Raw genomic sequence first — 13,951 nt, 5'->3', positions numbered from 1 at the left:
CACAGTTGGGACGTACTGGCGCAGGGGGTAGAGTGGGTGTGCTGGGAACCACAAGGTTGGTGGTTCGAGTCCTGGCTGCCCCATGTCTAAAGTTGAAGTGTCCCTGAGCAAGACCCCTATTTGCTCCCTGGGCAAAATGTGAAAAAGCCATGGGTTTAAAGTGTAATGTTAGTTGCTTTGGATAAATGCGTCTGCTAAATGAACTGTAACGTAATGTAACATATGTGTCAGGCTTGATATATCACCAGAGGGCAGTATTATGTCACTACAGTTTTTCTCAGTCATTGACACACAAAAAGCAAAAATTTGGCACAACCTGCACTTCAAGTACCAATCACTCCCTAATTTGCCACTACTTCACACTCCCTCATTAGACTTTGACTTCCCTTCTTCACACTCTGATGTCAATTCACCTTGTTGTCAAAACACTTCTCACAATGTTCAGTTGTTCAGCAACAACCTAGCACACACAAATATTCAAATATCTAAACATGCAATTCTGTTGAGCAATTTGCAATAAGAACTGCACCATAAAAACGCATTGTTTTTTCTTGGTGAACAATGGCGCACTTCGAAGAGATCAACAACCACAGAAGGAGAAGCGTACGAGTGAGAGCAGGAACTGGAGGAGGGCAAGGAGGACGGGGCAAGTGGAAGGAGGAGTAGAACGTAGAGCAGTAGGAGGACGGAGAGAAGGAAGGCCTGAAAAAATAGGGCTACAATGAAACATTTTACAAAAGGAGAAATAGCTTCTCCGGAGTCATTGTCGTTCATATGGTGTGTTCCGTTTGTATGATTGTGTTGTCAATTTTGCACTGTAGTGTTCTCTAAACACTTGGTTGTGTGCAGCAAATGCTTAGTTGTGGGTACTCACTGAATGGTATGTGTATATCATTTGCTGTGTACCAAATGAAAACACTTCCATTTTGTGAACAGTTAAGAAATGTTATGGCAAAGGGAATGTAAAGTTATGCATTTTGTGTGTGAGGTTTCCAGTTCGCTTTTGAGAAAGTCATTATTCTTTTGAGGAACGTGCGTTAACAATTGTGAAAAAACTGCTGTGCTGCCATATCAAACAAATTTCTGCCCTTTCCGACCCTAATTAAAATAAGTTGTGAATGTATTTCTTTCAGCAAACCCCAAACAAATTCAGTTCACTTGCCTCTTGGAAATCCCTCCCGTGTCCAGACTGTGTCACTGTTGTCCTTCCAATTAATTCTTACACTAGTCTCACCCCCTCCAACATGGCAGGACAGAGCAAGTTGTGATGGATGTGACAATAACGGGAAATCAAACCAGGGATATGCAACGCCCCCGTCCAATAGTAGCATTTGTCACTGCTCTGGTCATGCAGATTGGGCCACTTTTGTCCCTTGACTAAGATTAATGATGCCAAAGACTGGGCATGTCTTTGTCTCCCTGTGTAGCTTCCCTGAGCACAGCAAACCTTTAATTGAACGTATATCAGATACAAAATGCACCCCAATGAAAATATTGTCTATTGCTTTCTCTCACATTAAGTGGTCCATGGTAATGGAGAGGTGTTTGTTTTCAATATTTTTTTCACAAGAGATATTCTTAAAACAATAGCACATACATCAACAAAGGGGGAAAGAGAAATAATATACTGTACTCAAAGTTTGATTCAAGATGTTTTATGAAGCACCTGCTGAGTATTTGGACCACAGTCCAATATACTAGGAGGACCACATCCAGGTTTGTAATAAAGGAATGTAATAACCTTAAACATCATGCACAAAAAATGGATTTTCGCTGACATATGTGGTACCCGCAGCATGCTCAGATGGATGGGGGATTGGGCCGTTGTGTAAGACTTCAGGGATGCAGCACATTCCCTTGGTCATCCATCATTCCCTGACACATCCACTTATAACAACCACACATTCATACAGAGGCGATCTCCAGATCAGCAATCTGGAAAATCCTAGACTACAAAAGCCTTGGATTATCCCTGCATCTGTCTATAATCTGTCTGTGTATTACACATTGCATATCACTTTATTCTGTTTGAACCAGTTACACACTAATGTTGAAAATTATTCTACTAGTAAAGTGCACAAAAATACAAAACATCGCCCACATTTGTACCACTATAAGCACAGTGTCTGATCACACTTTTTGAAAAATACACACAGTGATTTGCAAAACAGATACTTATATAGAAGACACCACACAAGGCCGATGCTGCAGACTGATGAATATATATATTTTTTTCTCCATATACTCAAACTAGTCGACATGGAGATTCACAACAACAAACAAGTCCCAGTTTTCATGCATCAGACAAACGTAACATTGTATCCAGTACAGAAAAAAAAAAAAAGCTCAGAATACAGTACAGAAAATACTACACTCTTCGTCTAGCTGGACCCCCCTCTCAACCTCACTCTTCTCCTTCCTTCCATTTTGGTTGAAGGTCAGAACTCACCTGCTGCATTTTACAGTGCTTACAGTAGACCTGATTGGTATCTCAACAATCTAGCAATCATCCTTTATGATGACAGTTATAGTGATTTAATATTAATGATAGTGATAGCAGCAGCGGTTGTCTGCAGGGCCACGGCAGGGGCAGCACCAGGGTCCAGATATAACCATGATCCGTGGAAACCTGAAAGCACAAAAACACTGGGGAACAAGCTAAATAGTCATGTGCATTAATGATATGTGAATTCTTATAGAAAGAAAGCGAGAGGAGACGGAAGAGCTTGCTGTGTCCCAAGAAATCCCTTGGCAGTCGAGACCTATAGCAGCTTATCTAAGGGTGGTCCAGGCTATAACCCTTACCAAAGACGAAAGCTTTAAGCTTTATCTTAAATGAGGTGACTGTCTGCCTCACAAACATAAAGTGGAAGCTGGTTCCACTAAAGAGGAGCTTGATAATTGAGGCTCTGGCTCCCATCCTACTTAAGACTCTAGGAGCAACAAGTAACCTAGAAATTATGGAGCACAGCTCTAGTAGGGCAATATGGTGTTATAAGCTCCTGAGGTAAGACGGCGCTTGACCAGTAAGTACCTTGAATTCTATTCATGATTCAACAATGGGGTCCAGCAAGTCAAGAAAAGAGTCATTTGTCTGATGCAAATAGAAGATTGTTTGTAATTTTCACCAGTGCTGTTTCTGTGCTATGATGCACTTGAAATCCTGACTAAAAATCCCTAAACAAACCATTGTTATGGAGAAAGCCACACAACTGATTTGCAACTGAATTCTCGAGGATCTCGGTGAGGCAGGAAAGATCAGAGATAGGTCTATTGTGAAATTGCAAAATATATTTTACAACTATATCTCCTTGCCATGAACCAAAACCATACTCATAATTTATCAAGGAGACCGATAATGGAGGAGTAGTAGAACAACTAACTTTGAATTACGGTCTGAGCACATTACTTTTACCAGATATGGAGCAAAGAAAGTTAAAACTATGCAGTAATGAGGACCTTGTGTTTGAAAACGTCTTTATGGAATTGAGTGTACCAGATGAACCCACATCAGACAGCTTGTGTGTAAAAGATCTGGGGCGTGAGCTCCTGTATGTACAAAATGTTTTTTTGTCTTGTATGTCGTTGAAGAAGCATTCAGCACAGAAACTGACTGAGGTGACTATTGGGTAAACTGTTCTCTTTGTCACGTTTGGGTTCACGTCCTGTTTAATTTTGTCATTTTCTCTCACTCGTGTCCCCGGGTAACTTCACTTCCTGCCTTGTCCTGTCATCCCCTGTGATTGTCTCCACCTGTGTCCAATCACCTTCCCAGTGTATTTAGGTCATGTGTGTCTCTTGTCGCATCGTTGATAACAGTCAGAGGTCCATGTCTGTGTGTCCCTGGTTCCTGTGTGCGTTTTTTGCCCCTTGGCCTTTTTTGCTTTTTGCTTTGTGCTTTTGACTATTAAAGTCTTTTGTTTTCTCGAAGTCTGCGTTTGAGTCCTGCCTTCCCCGCATCCTGACACTCTTGCAATAAACTAGACAAAATACATCTTTGAATCTTCTGAAACAAAACATTCTTCTCCCGATGAACGTAGAAATCTTCCATAACAACTTGCTGTTATAGAAACGGGATCGTTTGAAGCTCCGTCAGGACTCCAAAGGAGGCCTTGGTAGTGGCCACTGATTACCAACACGATCCTGCCCCATAACTCGTCAGACTCAGAGAGGGGACCGGCAGACAAAGGAGATCTGATTGGCTTCACAACAATCCAGATAAAGAAATATTTTTGAGGGGGAAGAATGTGAAATTCTAAATGTAGTCATTGCATTCTTAGGAGTAAACCTCTCAGAGGTCACTCCACAAGTATGTTCAATACTACATCAAACTGAAATTAAAACTGTTTTTTCCTTTTATGGGTATTATTTATGGGTCGACGATGGCGGAGGGGTAGAGAGGGTGTGCCAGGAACCGCAAGGTTGGTGGTTTGAGCCCAGGCTGCTCCATGTGCCATGTTGAAGTGTCTCTGAGCAAGACATTTAACCCTAATTGCTCCCTGGGCATGTGTACAGACCGTAAAGCCCTCCGAGGCAAATTTGTAATTTACAATTTTGGGATATACAAAATAAAATTAATTGAATTCATGGTCCTGTAGACATTAATGTTGATCACATAAGTGATCCCGACCTTTCAGGCCATACCAGCAGAGTTATCGATTAGTCACCAAAATGATGAATCAGAAGCACTTTTTCTTTGAGGTGACATGGTTTCCATTTACAAAATTGATTGCCATTAAATGCATTACATACATTCATGTTGAATTGTTAAAACTTTGGTGATCATTTAAATCAAATTTAGAATGCACCCATGCCTACATTTTTAGCACTAATGGGAACTAGATTCATTTTTTATAATGTACTCACACTTACAGAACTGCAAGCAACTCACAATTCTATATTGTTTATTGTGCCTTTGTTGTATGTTCTAAATGTCAACCTTGAGTCTACTTTATTCCCCCCCAGTCCAATCTAATGAGCATCATCTCTGTCTAGGGATGCTGGCTGAGGCTCCTTTGTGTGTCTGGACAGGTGTCTAACTGAATGATGAATGACCCTCTTTCTCCCCATGTAATTGGCTCCTTGCTGTTTGGCCTTAGACTAGCTAGATGTCTGGTGGGAAGCCATCTCTGTCTGTCAGTCACCAACCTGCTGCTGTCTGCTTGGACCTGTGATAGCTATGCTAATGAAAAGTCCTTATGCGCCATTGGCTGAGTCTCTGCTGGTCCAAGCTAATCCATTAAAGCCGTGACAATCATAATCTTCCCCTAAACACAGGGTTCCCAGTGTGCTAAACGATATTTGACTGTTGCTGTTGGTGCTGCCAGGCACACTGGTGAGGTGATGGATGAGCCTGGCCCGACCCACTCATCGATCACCAGCAGAGTTGTGTCTGAGTGCAGTATCAATAATTGAATGATTTTGGATAGGACTTGTCCCCCTTTGCATTTATATTACTGTTTTGACAGTGAAGTTGTTTTTGTCATAAACCTCCCTTTTTTCCTAATCTATATAAACACTAGACTTATTCAATTTATTTTATTTTGTAAAGGCAAAAATTCGTCATTTTGGTTACTAATCGATAACTCTGCTGGTAGTGCCTGAAAGGTCAAGGGATCACTTATGTCATCAACATTAATGTCTACGGGACCTTGAATTCAATTCAATTAATTTTATTTTGTATAGCCCAAAATCGCTTATTACAAATTTGCCTCAGAGGTCTTTACAGTGTGTACACATGTGACATCCTCTATCCCGAAACCCGGGGTGAATAAAGGGAAGACACCTTTAGAGAGACAGAGGAGGATCCTCCCCGGGACGGACAGACTGCGATGGGCGTACAGAATGAACAACGTAAAAAAGACAAATTATTCAAATGAACATTATGCCATAATATGTGTTCAGGGTCATCTCCTGGTCGTCAGTTGAGAAAAAAGCTCTTATACGCTCTTCCTTTAAGTTTATTTGCCGTTATACTGTTAAAAAATCCTGGTTTCGGTGATCGACTATTCCGCCTTCTAATGTAAGACACACACGTGCGATTATCCTGATGACTGACATCTGGTTCAAACTAACGAGACAGCGCCGATCCGCCTTCGAGGAACCGAGATAGCCTGCTGTCAATCATCTCGGTAATTTGAGCTGGATAATCGGACATTTGATCGATTTAGTTGAACCACGTACGAGGAACCTGGCCCTGATCTCTCCTGATATTTGGTAACACATTTCTCAGAGAAAGCAGACGGTAGTTCTGCAGTCTGGGTCTCTCACAATATCCTTGTTTTTTTGGACCATGCTCATGGTTTTGCATCCAGTGGAACTTGTATGACGTGCCTTTTCAAGTAAAATATTATTTAGTCCCTTTCGTTAATCAGCGCGTGAACGTGGTAGCTGCGCCATCACCATGACAACCACGCACACAATTAATCGCTCTGCGTCAACACCATGACAAAAATACTGACACACACTAATCTCTCTCTGCCTCTTCCCCACTCGCACAGGTGATTGATATTAGGTATTTAGGGAGTCTGACACATGACAGCTATTGGCTGTGTCTCATTTAGTTGGCTGCATCCTCATGAGCCTGGTCCTCATTCGTCGACCTCATTAGCTGCGACTCGGCTGTCTCATTCCGTCAGCTCATCCGTCAGTGGTCAAGGTGCCAATTTGTAGGACACATAATGCAGTGTGCGTTGACGAAGATTTAATTTATGCAAGACGGAGGCAGGTGAGCTCAGCCGACAGCAGCGGAAGCGTAGTTCACTTTTATTTACTTTTAATTACTAGTACTATAATTAACTTGATAGATATCTACCGATAGAAATGTTAACCAAAAAGCGCAGCGCACGTTCAAGTTCAATTTTCGAAACTTTTCAGAAAACCACTGGGTAACATTACATTACAGGTCATTTAGCTGACGCTTTTATCCAAAGGAACTTACTTTGCATTTTTAACCCATGGCGTTTTATATTTCTGCACTACATTAGTTACAGGTGCCCCCAAAATAGACCAAGATGGAGAAGGTACCAACTTTTAATTGCCATTTCATACCACAGTTATATGACCTGAGTGATGTGTCAACAGCAACATACAAATAAAAGAGTCCATCTGGGAACAGATAGGTAGATCTTTGGGTTTTTCTGGTACCGGTCTATTCTCATTCATATAACTCATGTTACTGTACATACATTAATAGCTAGCTATCTACCTAGCTAATGTTAGGCTAATGCTAGAGAACCATGATTGGTATAACGAGAGTAGTCTTATGCCTGGTTCCTTTTTATCATTGGACCACCATGGAGTAAGAAGTGGGTGTATTTGAGAGGAGAAATAAGGAGAGCAGTGTAAGGCCAGGAGTGGTGCCGAGGGGGGAGTCAAAAAGAAGTTGAAGTTTCTTGACATCCTATAATTCCTAGAGCCATTCAACCAGGACAGAGAGACCACCTCCAACTCTGATCAGCCTGCAACAGTTATTCTTAACATTTTTTCAGCGACAGGACAGGTACATAGGTTGGCTATTAGGAGTGTGTATGTATGGATCAGGGTGAGAAACTAACTCACTAATATATTGGCAATAAATATTTCTGATAATACATTTTATTTATAGCGCATCATTAACAGATCTCAGAGTGCGACAGAGATGGCAAAAAATAGCTAAAACATAAATGTTCCTGATAACCCCTCATTGGTGCTGGCAAGCTTGACCTGAGCTGCACGGCAGACAGGGACCTGCCAATACCCGCTCCGTATTGCATGCGTGGAAAAGAGTAATAGGTCCTTTTTGGTCAACTTGTTGAGGGGCCAGAAATCCACACAGAACCGCCACACATCCTTCTGCCTTATAGGAACGATGACAACCGGGGAGGCACAGGAGCTGGTGGACGGCCTGGACGACCTGGCCGGGTCAAGATCAGTGAGGGTCGCTCGTCTGAAGTGATTGTGCTAACAGCCGTAGAGTTTGTTGTTTCATCCGTCATTGACAAAATGGTGTTTGTTGTGATACAGCCAGGCCGTGGTGGCTGCTGCAACATCTGAATGACATAGCCATCAGGAAAAGTGAGAGTCCCCCTTTTTCGGTTTATGATGCAGTCCAAAGCAACAAGAACATCCAGACACAGTCATCCAGGTCAGGAGGTGGGGCCACAAGGACCTGGACTCAAAAGCAGACTCAAGGCGAGGTAGTCGGGTTAAAAAAAAACTTACTTCAGGCAGGGGTTCGGCACAGGAGTAGTCAGACAAGGCAGGTGGTTTAATCCAAATCGGCAGGGAAAGAATCACGGGTAGACAGAAACTGGTCAAAACACAGGCAGACTCTGGTAAATCACTGGTAAGCTCATGAACAATTAGAGACAAACTGACACAGAACAAGTAGTCGACACAGACTAAATACTCAGGGGAACGAGACACGGATGGAAACAATAAGGGCAGACCTTGCAATCCCTGAGGGCCGCAGCACACAGGGAGAGAGGTGTCTGAAACGAGAGGCAGGGTGAATGACAGAAAACAGACAGTGACCTACTACTACCCAGAAAGTCGGAGTGTTGGAGCACCCCCCTAGGCTCATCAGGGAACCTCCGTTGGAAGACCCTAATGAGGTTAGGACCCAAGATGTTACAGGCTGGCTCCCAAGACCTCTCTTCCGGGGTGTATCCCTCACAATCCACCAGATACTGGAGGCCCAGGCCGTGGCGCCTGTCAGCATAGGTAGGCCAGCCATCGATGTGGTGGCAGGAAATAAAGGGCTCTCCTTAGCTGGCTTTAACCGGGCTACATGGAGTCATAGGATGCACTCTCTTGGGACTTGGAGCCTTATGGACACAGGGTTAACCACCTTAGAGATCGGGAAGGGACCCACAAACCTTAGCGCCAGCTTGCGGGACTCCACATGAATAGGAAGGTCACGTGTAGATAACCACCCCCCTTTGGCTGACCCGATAGTTGGGGGCTGGAGTCTGTTGCAGATCCGCCGTCCTCTTGAAAGTTTTTGAGGCTGGTTCCCAGATGCAACGGCAAGAGCAAGGGCACCCTAGACTCCCTCTCTACAGCAGGAAATAGGGGTGGCTGGTAACGATTGGAACACTGGAACGTGGAGCGACCAGAAGATATAGAGGGGAGCGTGTTGTGTGCATATTCAACCAGAAAGTGAGGTTTTGGAACAACAGACAGCGAAGGCCGCTCTCCAGCTCCTGGTTCAAATGCTCCGTCTGCCCATTGGATTGTGGGTGATAGACGGAGGACAAGCCGACCGTTGCTCCTAAGAGACTGCAGAACTCCTTCCAAAACCGAGACTGGGTGGGTGCCCCGGTCTGACACCACATCTGCAGGGAAACCATGGAGATGGAAAACAAAAGAAAGTACCGCCTCTGCCGTTCCCTTGGTGGAGGGCAACTTAGGCAGGGGAATGAAATGGAGCATATTAGAGAACCGGTCCACAACCATGAGGCGTTGCCCTCGAACCTGGGAAGCCCTGTGACAAAGTCCAGCGAGATGTCTGACCAGTGGCGGTGTCTGACCGAGGACGTAGGAGGCCGGGAGGAGGTAGTCGAGGAACCTTAGAGCATGCACACACCTGGCAGGCCGGCACATACTCCCACACCTCCCTCTCCATCGCGGGCCACCAGAACCAGTGCCTTACAACAAACATTGTCCTCTGGACCCCGGGTTGGCAGGAGACTTGCGCGGAGTGGGCCCACTGGATGATCTCCGACCGGAGAGAAGAACGAACAAACAGCTTGCTGGGAGGACAAACATTAGGGACAGAGACGCTCACCCTCTCCTCAATGTCCCAAGTGACGGCCCTGACTAGGCAAGACGAGGGCAGAATGCAGGAGGGACACGTGGAACTCACACTTTCACAAATAGTTGGTGATCAAGAAGGCGCCAGAGAACCTGCCTGACATAAATTCGGTGATTCATGACAGCTTTCACGACTAGTTATTTGTAATGCCCACTAGGGGTGTTGAAAGCAGTCTTCAATTCGTCTCCCTCTCTAATTTTGACCAGATGATAGACGTTTCTTAAGTCGAGCTTAGTAAAGACCTTAGCACAGTGGTTCTTAACCTGGGTTCGATCGAACCCCAGGGGTTCGGTGAGTCAGTCTCAGGGGTTCGGCAGAGGTCAAGACACACACCCGACTCATATGATTCGTGATTACGCGCCCCGCTTGGCCATCATTGGCTGGAGGTGATCACGCAACATCGCTTGGCCTATCTGTGCTGCAGGGAATTTGCCGCGCTCAGTAGTCAAATTGTGACTGTCGTGATGGTACGTCGTGTGATTTCTTTCTTAATATTTTAATCCCTTCATACTAACTATGTCGAGCAAAAGAAGAAAGTGGTCGGACAAATATGTACAATATGGATTCACATGTTTAATGGAACGTAATGGGAGTCAGCGTCCTAACTGCATGATTTGCAATGCCAAGTTGAGCAATTCTAGTCTAGCACCGGCAAAACTAAGAGAACACTTCCTTAAGCTGCATGGAGATGGACAATACAAGAACACAACGCTCGCTGAATTCAAGGTGAAGAGAGCCAGATTCAATGAAAAGGCTACTCTGCCTGTTCTCGGCTTTGTACCCATCAACAAACCGATCCTCACAGCATCGTACGAAGTTTCTTACCTGATCGCAAAGCAGGGCAAACCACACACCATTGGTGAAACACTCATAAAACCAGCTGTGTTGAAGATGGCGAATATCATGCTGGGAAAAGCGGCTGAAGTTCAGTTATCCCAAATTCCTCTTTCAAATGACACCATTAGCGACAGAATAGAGGACATGAGCAAAGACATCTTGGCTCAAGTAGTTGCAGATCCGATTTCAAGCCCGGCAATATTCAGCCTTCAACTGGACGAGACCACAGACGTTTCCAATCTAAGCCAGCTTGCTGTATTTGTGCGCTATGTGAAAGACAACGTGATAAAGGAAGATTTTTTATTTTGTAAGCCTCTTACGACAACAACTAAGGCAGCCGATGTGAAGAAACTTGTGGATGACGTCTTCAAAGACAAAATCTTTCGTGGGATATGGTTTCTGCAGTTTGTTCGGACAGAGCTCCAGTCATGCTGGGAAGAAAGTTTGGTTTTGGTGCGCTAGTGAAAGCCGATGCACCACACATCATTGTTACTCATTGTATTCTGCACAGGCATGCATTGGCAACAAAAACCTTGCCTCCAAAACTGGCAGAAGTATTAAAAATTGTTTTAATGGTTTTGTTCTGATGTTGATGCACGGTTCATTTTGTGCACCAGTAAAATATATACCTATGTTTTGAATTGTATTTTTCCAATTAAGAAGGGTTCGGTGAATGCCCATATGAAACTGGTGGGGGTCAGTACCTCCAACAAGGTTAAGAACCACTGCCTTAGCACCTTGTAACAGATCAAATGCCGATGAAATGAGAGGAAGAAAGGTACCTGTTCTTGACTGTGATGTTGTTCAACCCTCAATACAGGGGCGAACGGTCTTGTCTTTCTTGCTGAGTAAAAACAAACCTGCACCCGGTGGGGATGATGAAGGTCTGATCATACCTGCCACCAACAAGGCCGTCACATCATTGTGACTATGTGTCTCAAGCGCAAACAGGGAATTTTCCCCCTGGGAAAAGAGGATGCAGGGAGCAGATCAATGGCGCAATCATACTCCCAATGTGGAGGCAAAGAAGTGGCAACTCACGCCAATAAAGCTCGAGACAACAACATTCCTATTATGGTTTTATTACAAACAAGGACGCAGGCTACTGTGGGCCTCAGCCTACGCCGAAAAACACTCCCTCTCGTTAATCCCTAACATACCCCCGGTTCTCAACCCCTCAACCCGCCCACAAACATCAGAACATATTGGCCACGTTCTCTACCAATCCTAGGCACCCTCACTTGTGCCAGCTATCCCCATAGGTCGATGATTGGCAAGCTTAAGAATTCAGTAAATGTCACAACCTATTTCTTTTCTCGAACGCTGATTTCAGTCTGTTACAATATAGTTAGAAGATAACATAATGCAACAGGGGAGCTTTGTGCACATCCGAGTGCTGGGCCATCATGTTCTTTTCCCCTGGGCATATAGTTTTGCCCCAAAAGTCACCAGGACGTCATCTTGAGATTCACTGCCTGCGCATACAGGTGCAGGGTAACGAAACGAAACCACAGTGCTGCACTGCCACCTACTGGGTATTGGTAGAACATTCACACACTTCTCAGTGTTCTATAATGGATTACAAAAATCAAAGAAAGTATTTTATATCAATATAAAAAGAATAAACTGAATGTGACCATGATTTTATGTGCTTTACAGGTGCACACGGTTCCCCCTGCAACTGAATACCATTTTTATTAATTTTCCATTTGATCTTCAAAACAGGTAGTTCAACTTAAGTTATTGAAGTTTGAGGATGAAAGACCTCACTCCATCAGAGTGACCGTCGCACAGTTACATCTGTATCAGCGGTTGATTTGTATACGGTTCCCATTTGACTGTGTTTTTAGTGTTGCACCGTTTTTCCTGCTCTCAGCAATGAGCTCAACACTACAGTGTTGTACTGATATGAATAATGGCCAAATCCATCCAAATAGAGTCGCTGACTTATCTTTGAGCATTAATTTGATGATCACAATAAAATCAAGATTGATCTTTATTAATCCAATAGTAACAAAATAACATGTTTCCAATTCTTTTAGTACGTGTCTTTGTGTTCCCTTATGAGTATAGTGAGGATGTGAACATCTGTTTTCTTAAATATATGCGAGTTCTTCATTTCTTATGACGTTCTCTATAGTCCTTATTTTTAATCTTAAAGGGCTTTTTGCTATATTCCTGTAATAATGAAACGTTTAAGTGTCAAAATTGAAAATGCATTTCTTCTGCATGTTCTGCACCCTTCTGTTTTATTATTTATTAGGATAATATTGATGTTTAGCCTACTTTTTGAATTGTGAAATAGCGTCATGGCTTTGCTGGAATGCCCTGCTGTTGTAAGGAGGGATTCTGTGTGAAAAACAGTTCGTGCGTTATGCCATGCAGCTTTCTGCGGGAGCCGTGACCTATATTTCAAACGGATAGGCGCTTGTTTCAGGCAGCCTTCAAAACGCATTTATCTTCAGTGCAGTCGGCAGGCTGAATGAATTCGGCCAGTTGGATCGCTGCCAGACAAAAAAAAGGAGACCATTTCACACTTGTTTGTCTTTATACTGCTTCACATGAGCAATAGTCTATTTAAGATTTTGCTCCGTGTTGCATATGAAAGGATGAAGGTTACTTTCGAAATGAATGTTCAATTTGTAGCATTTTCACCCGTTAAAAAAAACAAACACGAAGTTGTTCATTCTGAGGAAACATAATCTAAGTGTATTATTATCCGTCCACTGAAACGGGGGCTTCTGCTATTGGCAGGGAGAAGAAAATATTAACCAGCAGTGCGCAAGAGGTGAAACCCAATAAAATAAGCCTGTAACATATTCAATTCGACTGTATGATGATATTTGCTGTTTTTAGTATTTATCCCTGAGGTAATATGTGTAAGGGAAGACGTTTATTATCTTTACTATGAGCAAGTGGAGTCGGATTTGGATGAGACCACACAAGACGCTGCCAGGCTCAGAATCTGGTCCTAAACATGATTTACTTTGGGGCATTAATGCTTGTTAATGTCAAAGGGTATTTGATGACCGCCGGACAGCACCTTTAAAAAATAAAATGATTCTCCCTTAGTTAGAATAATACATCATAATGATCGTTATTATTGTTTTTTTTACCGTTATTATAATCATTATGATGTCGTAAAATTGTCATCAATAATTTAGGTAGCAATTTTTTTGTCAATTATCAAATAATATTAAAATGTATGAAGGATCACGAAGGCCCATTTAGGCCTTCTTCGGCTCATAATGTCTGCGGTGACGGCGGCTCTCCCCGCAGAGGAAAGGCTGACAGTGATAAATGAACACGAGTTCCACC

This window comes from Gasterosteus aculeatus, chromosome 18 (genome assembly GCF_964276395.1).
Source record: "Gasterosteus aculeatus chromosome 18, fGasAcu3.hap1.1, whole genome shotgun sequence".
Classification (NCBI taxonomy): Eukaryota; Metazoa; Chordata; class Actinopteri; order Perciformes; family Gasterosteidae; genus Gasterosteus; species Gasterosteus aculeatus.
This window is presented reverse-complemented; position numbering follows the sequence as displayed.